At 42.8% G+C, this 11,096-nt stretch overlaps 1 long non-coding RNA gene across 1 annotated transcript; it reads right to left on the bottom strand.

The window, feature by feature from the left end:
- Positions 1-5,526: 5,526 nt before the first annotated feature.
- Positions 5,527-9,782, bottom strand: LOC141097429 (uncharacterized). The gene is made up of 4 exons (XR_012233957.1): positions 9,545-9,782; positions 9,064-9,265; positions 6,257-6,333; positions 5,527-5,639 (listed from the first exon to the last, which is right to left on the bottom strand). It is a non-coding gene; the product is annotated as an uncharacterized lncRNA (long non-coding RNA).
- Positions 9,783-11,096: the final 1,314 nt, after the last annotated feature.

Genomic DNA, 11,096 nt, shown 5'->3' with positions numbered 1-11,096 from the left:
CCTTTCCGAGAGATATAACTTTTAAAAATGTTTGGTTAGATACTTGTATCAGGCGTTCTTTTTTGTGGTATGAGTTTTGCTTTTTATCATCATCATTTTGTATAACATATGACATTCTGATCTCTTTTTAGTCCGTTTTTTTTGAGAGGTGGAATGATCTTAAGAAAGATTTGGCAATATCTTAATTAGATTTGCATTTACATTAAGGGAAAAAAAAAAACAGGTGATGTGAACTTTAATTAATTTATTTTTTTATATAAAAAATTTTTCTTTTGTTTACCAAGGAGACTTAACCCAGCAATCACTTGACCACTAGTGCAATACACTGTAATATTGCAATATTAAAGTAAAATGACCCATTTCTTATGAATCCCACACACAGTCGTGGCTTCATAGGGGATCAAACATGACAGTCATTCATGTTGCGCGGTTAGGAGAGTACGTTGGGCATCAGACGGGAAGCCTTCACCCATTTTCAACCTGTTAAATGTCGCAATCGTGATTAAGTCTCTTCATACAAGCAGCGCACAGATCTGTTATATATGTATAGTGGATATTGTAAATGGAAACCTGAGCAGAGTGGACCCTTTCTGCTGTGGGACTGGTGTCTGGATGGATCTTTATTTGTTATTTACAGCAGTTGGTGATGACCGAGCCCCGGACCACAGTGACATGTTGTCCGTGGTGACATCTCCGGCCACTGTAGTCAGGTTTTCATTCTTTTTATGAACAGGGATTACTATGGTCGATGATCTATTATGAGATTTTGTGTACCAAAAATGTCCCGTTGTAGGAGAAGCCATTTTGCTACCGCTGATGACGACCAAAAGTGTCTCTAGAAATAACAATTATTGAGATGTACCCCAAACGGTGACCCCATCCCCCATGGGCAATACTGATGTGTATTGTAAGGAGTGATTCTCCATGACGCCTTTTAGAAGAGACAGGTCGCTGCCACTATATGACCCCGGTGACCGAATTCCTATAACCAGATCACCCTCTCTCATTCGATCTGGACGAGGTAACTGGTGATCCCTCTCTAATACACCCAGAGCAAATCCGGACATATTGTAGCTTCCATCAGAATATAAGCTGGTAGGCCGAGGACATTCTTTATCTGAGGGAAAAAAAACACGAAAAAGTTCTATAAATATATATAAATACACATTTTTCCTGATATATATATATATCTATAATAATAAATGCGCTAAGCAGCTTCCGGGTTGTAACAACTTCCGTCCAGTTGTAACTGGTGACGTCACCACACACCTCTTGCCATGTTAACCCTCAACACAACACACACTCCTCTCACCTTTCACCATCTCCACTCACGTCCACTCACTCTTTCACTCCACATACGACCCTTTCTCTCACTCCGTCTCTCATACTCACGCCGTCATTGCCACTGCTCCACGATCCCCGACATCTTCTTCCGCCGGCGCCATCCTGGATCCCGACATTGTCCACGCCGGCGACATGTTCTTGCGGCGACGCCATCTTGAGTATCGCGGGATTTCGCGATACTCAAGATGGCGTCGCCGCAAGAACATGTCGCCGGCGTGAACAACGTCGGGATCCAGGATGGCGCCGACGGAAGAAGATGTCAGGGATCGTGGAGCAGAGGCGATGACGGTGTGAGTATGAGAGATGGAGTGAGAGAAAGGGTCGTATGTGGAGTGAAAGAGGGGGGGACGTGAGTGGAGATGGTGAAAGGTGAGAGGAGTGTGTGTTGAGGAGGTGTGTGTATTGAGAGTTGACATGGCAAGAGGTGTGTCACTATCCTCCCGATGCGATAGCATCGGGCCTTAATCTAGTACTGCATAAATATCAAACCAGTCTGCTGCCATATTAGTGGTCAGGCCTGCACTTCCCATGTACATTTATAGATCGTCCATAGCAACCAATCAGAGCTCAGCATTTATTTCTCAAACTACTCTAAAATCATAAAAGCTGAGCTCTGATTGGTTGCTATTGGAAACAAAGTCGGCCATATTATTAAACAATTTAGACAAATCAGGCCCAGTACGGCAGGGTGTGCGAGTTCTGGTTGCCTAGCAACTACCTGACTTCCTGCCTGTTTGACAACCATTTGAGTATATGTACTTGCACAGAGTTGTCACAGGAAGTTCTGCACAACAGACTGCCTCTCTACTTAGCACAGACTTGTCAATTATTTTCAATCTTTCTAAACATGTTTACTGAAATATTAAAAAAAAGAAATAATCCATTGAAAAGAAAATACAACAGCATTTATGTCTTTCAAAATACCCATATTTCTCATTAAATAAATATTCTAGAGATTATATCACTCTGTGTTGGGCTGGCCCTCTTTCTTCTTTGAAATATATTAATTGACAATTGGGTGGTACCATTCCCCTTGTCAAAAGGGCGTGTCCCTACAAAGTGTAACACCATCTGCACTGATTGGACAGAGCGTGTAAAGACTCACCTCACCAACAGAAGGAATGGGAACACCCAGTTGTCAAATTATTTTTACATTTACAGTTGAGATCAGCGACTGGTTTTATTTACCGTACTTATTTTTTTTTTTGTTTTAAATGTAAAAAAATAAGAATCAAATAAAAATAATTATTTAGATTAGTTGATAAAGCTAGAACTAGGGAGAGTGTAATCCACAGTAAAAATCTAAAAATATACTGTATTATACTACAATTTTTGTTTCTAAAAAATTATCACAATTAGATAGTTGTGGACATTTAGTAATTGTAATTTCTGAATTATACTGGAAAGTAATTGTACTACCTCAATTATACAACAGTTTTTCTCTACTGCATAAAATTATGGTTATCCTAATTTAGTTTTGGGTGCTTAGTAATTGCTTTTAGTCATTTTTTTATTTTACCAAATTTTTATATTTTCCTTTTTATCTTTTCTTTCTAGATTCTTTTCTACTATTTTTTACTTTTCCTTCTTTTCTAAATTTAATAAATCAATACAAAAAGTTTGTACGCTCGCCTAAATAAAATTTGGTCATCCAACACGTGAAAAACACAGACACACATACCACCCAAGTGAAAAATATAATGCTCCGCTCTTCCCAAAGACTCTATTCAGCTGAGGAGGCATACGCCGTCCTTGCCTCCAACACTAATAGTGGGCGAGAGGATGCCATCTTCCTCCAGTGATAATGAACCGCCACGCAGACGCCCCAAAATAGCTAAGGAGCCAGCGCACACCATTAATGACCCACTACATCTGTTACGGGCTGGCGGAACGCACCAAATAATAAAGAAGGGGTTTAGGTGCGTTCGCAGCTCGGGGTCCACCGTGCAGAGATGGTAACTGCTGCTCTGTAATGGCGGACGTTATATGGCGGTACAATAGAGGAACACACGGGGTTAACTCCACCCTGTGGGTACCAAGGCGGACTCTGTTACCTCACAGAGCCGCACGGCCACCAAATATGAATGCCGTGGCCTGTTTATACTCTCAGAGCACGGCAGTGTCGGCACCGGAGCTGCGGTGCCAGGAGGGAGAAAGTAAATAGATAAAGCGCACTATGTGCGCACAGCACCGCTCTGGCGAACGCCACTAACCACCCGGACTAGGGAGGAAAGCGCTAACCTTGCGCACGGCGCCGCACAGTCGGTGGCTATAACTGGACGTGGTACGATAGTGCCCTGCAGTGGGCGACACCATCGGACGCTAGTGTGTGCAGCGTAGCAGGAGCGCAGTGGCCTGAGGACAGCCACCCAGTGGCACTGACTCTAACTCTGAATGCCTATAACCACAGACACAACCGAGGGTAGGGGTTTCAAATGAGTCAGTCACCAGATACATGCATCCATCATCATACACACATGAGCATTAGAGTCTATACTAGCGCATGGCCGTGCGGCCATGCGACTCTTTTATAGCAGCGTGCTTCCGGGACCTTCCTGATGGTCCAATCCGACCTCGAGATGGACCTGAGCATGTGACCTCCGATCTCCAATGAGAGATCGTCCCAAGGGCATGCTCAGTGGACCGAAAGGAGGACTGTTGTGAGTTCATTTTCCCCTTCGTCACTGAGGTCTGGTGAACTCCCTATTCTGGTAAAGGAAGGTAATGAGCCTGATTATCAGGCACCTGAGTCTAATGATGATGACTGGCTGAGTGGAGTCACGGACTGGATATAAGGCTGCCGACGCCCTTCTGCCCTGCGGGTGATTTCTCTGTGGACTTCTAGGAAACCAGTCTGATTCCTGCTCCTCTAAAGCTAAGTTTTCTGCTTTGCCTTTTAGCATTTGTGTTTTGTTTTTGTTTGCCTTGCTTTTCTGGATTCTGCCATTCCCTGCTGGGGTGAGCTGATTCTTCTTTTGCCTGTTGCTCTGTCTTCAGAATATTCCTGAGTACTGACATAGTCTTTTTGAAGCCTAGCGTCTTCAGGGCCTTCTTCACTGTCAGTCTGTTGGCTCTTATTTTCATAGGGTTTTTCACAGATTGCAGACAGCAACCTTCCAGTCCTTTCCTATCTAGTTAGCTTGGGCCCCGTCTTTGCTCAGTTTTTCTGTCTGTGTTGTGTTCTTTCTTCTTGCTTCACCGTCATTATATGTGGGGGGCTGCCTTTTGCTTTGGGGTCTGCTCTGGGGCAGTTTAGATTTCCCTTTCTGTCTTTAGGCTATTTAATTCTCCGGCTGTGATCGAGGGGTCTAGGGCATCGTAGGAACCCCCCACGGCTACTGCTAGTTGTGTTGATAGGTTCAGGGGTCTGCAATCCGATAGCTGCCAACTTCTCTGGTTTTCTGGACTTAGCTAGCATTTCTGTTTTTGCCTCCTACGGTGACTCAATCATAACAGAGGACTTAGTCCCTGGAGTAGCTCGCTGCTGACCAGTATGCCTTGCTATAGCTGGACCAGAGGTGGCAGCAGCAACCAAACCTACAGAGTTGGTCTGAGCAGAGCGCCTGGATTGATGAGTCTGCTGAGCAGCCTCCTCTGCGGCCGGAGAGGAATGGGAGACTGACGAATGCAAGGCTCAGGATTCCTGATGTGCAGTCTCAGGAACCCGACGCCTAACATCATCACAGTCATAACAAGCAGGTAAATTCTAGATGTTTACCTAGTAATGTGGCCCCAGTTATTTTACAGCCCTGTGCCAGTCCTTCCTCTAGAGCTTCAGTCACATCAGTTGAGAGTTGCCCACAAGCACAATGTGGCATGAAAAACAGAGTCTGAGCTCCTTGTGCCAAAAGCTTGTTGATGCAAGTGGTCACCAGACTTTGGGCTGCTGATCTGTGCAGATTGCAAGCCATGGCCACCTGGAACAATGCAGAACAACAGACAGAGTTATATTATACATCCATCTTTAATTTGTTGTCATTTTCAAAATTTCTGCTCGGTGTTAGAGAATGGATCTTTGAACAAACCCCTTAAAGGCCAATCTATTCTATTATTTTTGTTTTGTCATTGTATCCAACATTGAAAGTGAAGAAAATTGTCCAAAGTTCCAATACAAACCTAAATCCACACATTTCCTGGTATTATAAGGATACATGTTTCTATAACTCATCTTCTCACCTCTATTTTGTCTCCAATGCTGGTGGATGAGCAGACAAACACCGGATCCTTGTACTGAGCCGTGTTTATATCAAAGGATCGGACCTTTCGTCTCAGGGATTGATGAACATTTCCCATCACTACAATGAGAAATTGGTAAGAGAACTGAGAAGATGAGAGCAGTGACATCACTGGTGTATAATAATACTGTATAATAATAGTAATAACAATAACAAAGCTCCTCGGGGGAGGAGACAACAACTGCACTTCCCCTTGGGAAGCAACCAAATCACCAAATAATTCTCTCTACAGAGCTGGGTTCATCTGAGTGCAAGAGAGATGTGGTCAGGAACAGGTTATCGGGAGTGTTAGAGGGGCAAATGACTTCACCATCCAGTGGTCCCCACCAGGTTCCTACCATTTACTGTTGCTTAACTAAAGGCATATTTATTAGGATATTGTAGACACATTAATGTGTGGTTATTATCCAGCTCTTTTTTCTGCGTCTTACGCTGCTCTCTACAGACTGTTGTCCGGGTCACACAGATTACATCTGATCGCTGATGATTCCGACACCATCAGGAAAGCAGAGTCTTCAGGGTATCACAATGTTATATATCCACATGAAGCTTTTTCACCAGTCCTTGTCGTCATACTGTGGACTGAGACTACATATTGTCTGGATTTTAGCTTTTTGTTTTACCTTCTGGTTAGAGAACAGTGATACCTCTGACCTTACACATCCCAGAAGTTGTACCTTTTGGTTGAGGCTGTGCGACAACTGAGGTTGGGTCATTTGTCGTATGGGACTCATCAGAGCAAAGTAATTTATTTCTATTTTTAAGAAAGAAGAAAAGAGACAAGAACCTTAGAAATATAAATATATGTATTGATCCCTTTATTTTACACATTCATTTCAAGGTTCAATATATTAATCGTCCTCTATATATTGGTCTACTGCATTTTCTGCGAGATCCTGACACAGTCGTGTAGAAATCCCGCATAGAACACAGGGGTTAACCTCCCGCTGATCAGTTCAAATATGGGTGGGGTGTTTTTGTTTTACTACAAACAGGACATAGGGGAGAGGCTCCTGCTGCACAAAGGACACTGAGGAGTAGTAAAGGAACATGGCTGAGCTCCAGATATTACCTTATTTGTTTAATAGTTGGCAAAGCATTTAAACTAGGGCTAGGAAGAGATCAAGGCAGAAAATAAACACAGGTTAATAATTAATTTTAATGTGCAACAGCTCTGCACACAGAACAATTTCAATGCCACTAAATGAAAATTGGTGTCTTCTGAAAACAAGCTATCAACAGGATAGGTTTTCAGCAGATCCTATAAAACCTTATAGACTCCCATTAAAGTATCACAGATGCACCACAGAAGCCTCAGAAAAAGCTTTTTCATAGAGCGCAAGTGACCATAAGTGAATTCAGAAGGTGGTAATGGGGCATTGAATTTTGGAAACGGGCTTGGATATGGACATACAAATTATGATTTGGCCTTTGTAAGACTCATTCACTCCATTTTCTGGAAAACGGTCTTAAAAAGTTGGCAAGTATGGAAAAATCTCATGTGAAAATAATCAGTCTGTACAGAAGAGCAAATTGTCTGTGAAAAAAACTTTTTTTTATGACTGCTCACAAACATGCCAACTTTTGAGAAGGGCAGAGAGATTGGGTGTGTAATTTAGGGGGCTTCCACATGTCAATGACAGGGAATCCAGATGACCCATGACCTGTATACACACATTATACAGTGGGGAAAAAAAGTATTTAGTCAGTCAGCAATAGTGCAAGTTCCACCACTTAAAAAGATGAGAGGCGTCTGTAATTTACATCATAGGTAGACCTCAACTATGGGAGACAAACTGAGAAAAAAAAAAAAGAAAATCACATTGTCTGTTTTTTTTTCATTTTATTTGCATATTATGGTGGAAAATAAGTATTTGGTCAGAAACAAGCAATCAAGATTTCTGGCTCTCACATACCTGTAACTTCTTCTTTAAGAGTCTCCTCTTTCCTCCACTCATTACCTGTAGTAATGGCACCTGTTTAAACTTGTTATCAGTATAATAGACACATGTCCACAACCTCAAACAGTCTGACTCCAAACTCCACTATGGTGAAGACCAAAGAGCTGTCAATGGACACCAGAAACAAAATTGTAGCCCTGCACCAGGCTGGGAAGACTGAATCTGCAATAGCCAACCAGCTTGGAGTGAAGAAATCAACTGTGGGAGCAATAATTAGAAAATGGAAGACATACAAGACCACTGATAATCTCCCTCGATCTGGTGCTCCATGCAAAATCCCACCCAGTGGGGTCAGAATGATCACAAGAACGGTGAGCAAAAATCCCAGAACCACGCGGGGGGACCTAGTGAATGAACTGCAGAGAGCTGGGACCAATGTAACAAGGCCTACCATAAGTAACACACTACGCCACCATGGACTCAGATCCTGCAGTGCCAGACGTGTCCCACTGCTTAAGCCTGTACATGTCCGGGCCCGTCTGAAGTTTGCTAGAGAGCATTTGGATGATCCAGAGGAGTTTTGGGAGAATGTCCTATGGTCTGATGAAACCAAACTGGAACTGTTTGGTAGAAACACAACTTGTCGTGTTTGGAGGAAAAAGAATACTGAGTTGCATCCATCAAACACCATACCTACTGTAAAGCATGGTGGTGGAAACATCATGCTTTGGGGCTGTTTCTCTGCAAAGGGGCCAGGACGACTGATCCGGGTACATGAAAGAATGAATGGGGCCATGTATCGTGAGATTTTGAGTGCAAACCTCCTTCCATCAGCAAGGGCATTGAAGATGAAACGTGGCTGGGTCTTTCAACATGACAATGATCCAAAGCACACCGCCAGGGCAACGAAGGAGTGGCTTCGTAAGAAGCATTTCAAGGTCCTGGAGTGGCCTAGCCAGTCTCCAGATCTCAACCCTATAGAAAACCTTTGGAGGGAGTTGAAAGTCCGTGTTGCCAAGCGAAAAGCCAAAAACATCACTGCTCTAGAGGAGATCTGCATGGAGGAATGGGCCAACATACCAACAACAGTGTGTGGCAACCTTGTGAAGACTTACAGAAAACGTTTGACCTCTGTCATTGCCAACAAAGGATATATCACAAAGTATTGAGATGAAATTTTGTTTTTGACCAAATACTTATTTTCCACCATAATATGCAAATAAAATGAAAAAAAAGCAGACAATGTGATTTTCTGGATTTTTTTTTCTCAGTTTGTCTCCCATAGTTGAGGTCTACCTATGATGTAAATTACAGACGCCTCTCATCTTTTTAAGTGGTGGAACTTGCACTATTGCTGACTGACTAAATACTTTTTTTCCCCACTGTATAATCAATCCTCTCCAGAAGACCAGTTCTTTAAGAAGACCACCTTATCCAGACCAGACTTTCTGTTTCTCCTCCATCTCCTCTATGTGCTGGACATGTACTTTTAGAAGACCACCAAACCAATCCAATTTTGTGTTGTCGTCCCATAGAAGTTTCTCTGTATTAATAAAAAAAGTACAAGTAGGAGAACTCCACACCTCAATTTACCCTTCTGAGATGCAGATGGATAATCTTTTCTGTAGGCCATTCCGGGAAATGTCACAATTTCGTCGCACTTGGAGCCTATAATGGGAGTAGTGGCTGTTGATACAGTGGACACAGTTTCATCAGATGCCAGCTTGGAATTTCTATATCCGTCTTCTGGATCTGACTGTTTGGCTTTGGCAATGTCAACAGGACCTAAAAATAAAGTATTTTTTCTTTTTTTTTATACACTAAAGTTTTCTATGCTCTTTAGAAGACCAAGCTCTCTGGGTCTCTACACAATAATGATCATGGACCTCTTCTCAGCCCCCATAGTTAAAGGATGATTCCTATCATAGCTTCTTGGTAATATCTGTCTTCCTACGTCTGCCAGATGTGGCCGAGTAGGTCACTGTGCTACATTCTTCCTTATCTCCCACAGAAGTGAATGGAAGTTATAGAAAAGGCGTAGCACAGTGTTGAGCCTTTACTTACTCCAGACCTCCCTCCTCGTTGTGGCAGTGTTACCCATACATTTCTCTAGACACCAAGTGACTACATGAGAAGAGAGTCTTTCCCCAATGGCCGCCTGGATGACTTCATAAAGATCAGGTTTCAGCAGAGGAACGATTATCTGTAGAGGCAAGGCAATAATTCAGGTATTTTAGCTTCATTAATTGACATAGTGGGTGCATTCATAAAAAGTGTCACATCGCCAATAATTTTGCTTCTGCCCAATTAAGTGTGGCATGGACATATGCGATTCTAGCAATTATGTATGAAATGTTCTCCACAGATAGGCTACATGAAGTGGTTATCATCAGGCCCAGACACGTTTCTAGACTCCTCGTGAAGCATCCTATAACAGAGAACAATGGTATATAATCTGTTGGAAAAACTGTTCCATCATCTTATGCCTAGTGCAGGGTATTAGGGGGCAGCACATGGTACAGGGATAACAGATTATTGATTTTCGCGAGAGTGTCCCGAAGACGACTATGGTCATTAGTTCATTCCCTTTTCTTCATCTAAGGGCCATTTCACACTCACTTTTTGGTAGGATTTTGTCACTCACTTTCATACGAAATACTATTACTTCATCATACTTAAATTTGCCTTGTCCTCTCTGTATACAGATGGCATCAGAACTCTTTGGGGGGCATATTGAGGGTATAAGTCTCCAGTCCTAAGATGGGTTGTTTACCTTACCTGGCTCTTTAAGTCTTGAAAGGTACATATAAATCCAAGAACAATCGCACCTTTTCCTGTCATCATGATTTTGGCTCCAAAGAGACCTGGTGGTGACATAATGGATAATGCCATCAGAATTCTCCTGGGTACAGTATATGTGATGATGAGGAGTGTAGTGTCTATATGTGCAGCGCTAGACCACGTAGGAGCATAATACCTATAGGATATCTATCACTAGGTCCCCACTAAGTGTCCTCACTGCACTTGCTTCATATTAGGAGTTAGGTGGCCTCGTGTCCACATAGTCACAGGTCCTGCATGGCTCCATTGTGCACACTTCACTATGACTCTTAGGGAATGTGAATGTCATGGAGAGAGACCCAACACTCGGGAAACACATCTATTAGACAGAATGAGGAGGGACTTTAGAGTGAATTTATTGAGCCAAGTTATTTGTTCATTCAATGTCACATCTCCCTTAGGTGTGCTGTTGAGGTCCTTAGATGTGCTGTTGAGGAAAACAAACTAATGGATATACTGGAGAGCCTTATTTCCATTCAAAGCATAAAATCATTTTACTGTGAGACATGAGAGAGAAGATCATGGTCACCCGGCCACTCACCTTTCATGACCATTGGACCAATTTCTAACCCTCATTCTCACTAGAATTGCAGTTCCTATGGAGAGGAAAGTCCTGCACTATTGCACACGGGGTAATTATCATTACAGATGCGTTTAACCATGCAGATCTCAGTATTAATATAGGAGACGCTCATTAGCATAGAGGGGACTCTATCATCCCAGGACTCTTACCTTTGTAATGCCAGCCCTCTTGTCTCATGGCACCTATCGCTTT

Source organism: Dendrobates tinctorius, unplaced genomic scaffold (genome assembly GCF_039654945.1).
Source record: "Dendrobates tinctorius isolate UK_male_01 unplaced genomic scaffold, ASM3965494v1 ptg000084l, whole genome shotgun sequence".
In the NCBI taxonomy this organism is placed as follows: Eukaryota; Metazoa; Chordata; class Amphibia; order Anura; family Dendrobatidae; genus Dendrobates; species Dendrobates tinctorius.
The sequence above is the reverse complement of the archived record's forward strand: the minus strand, read 5'-3'. Positions and strand labels throughout refer to the sequence as shown.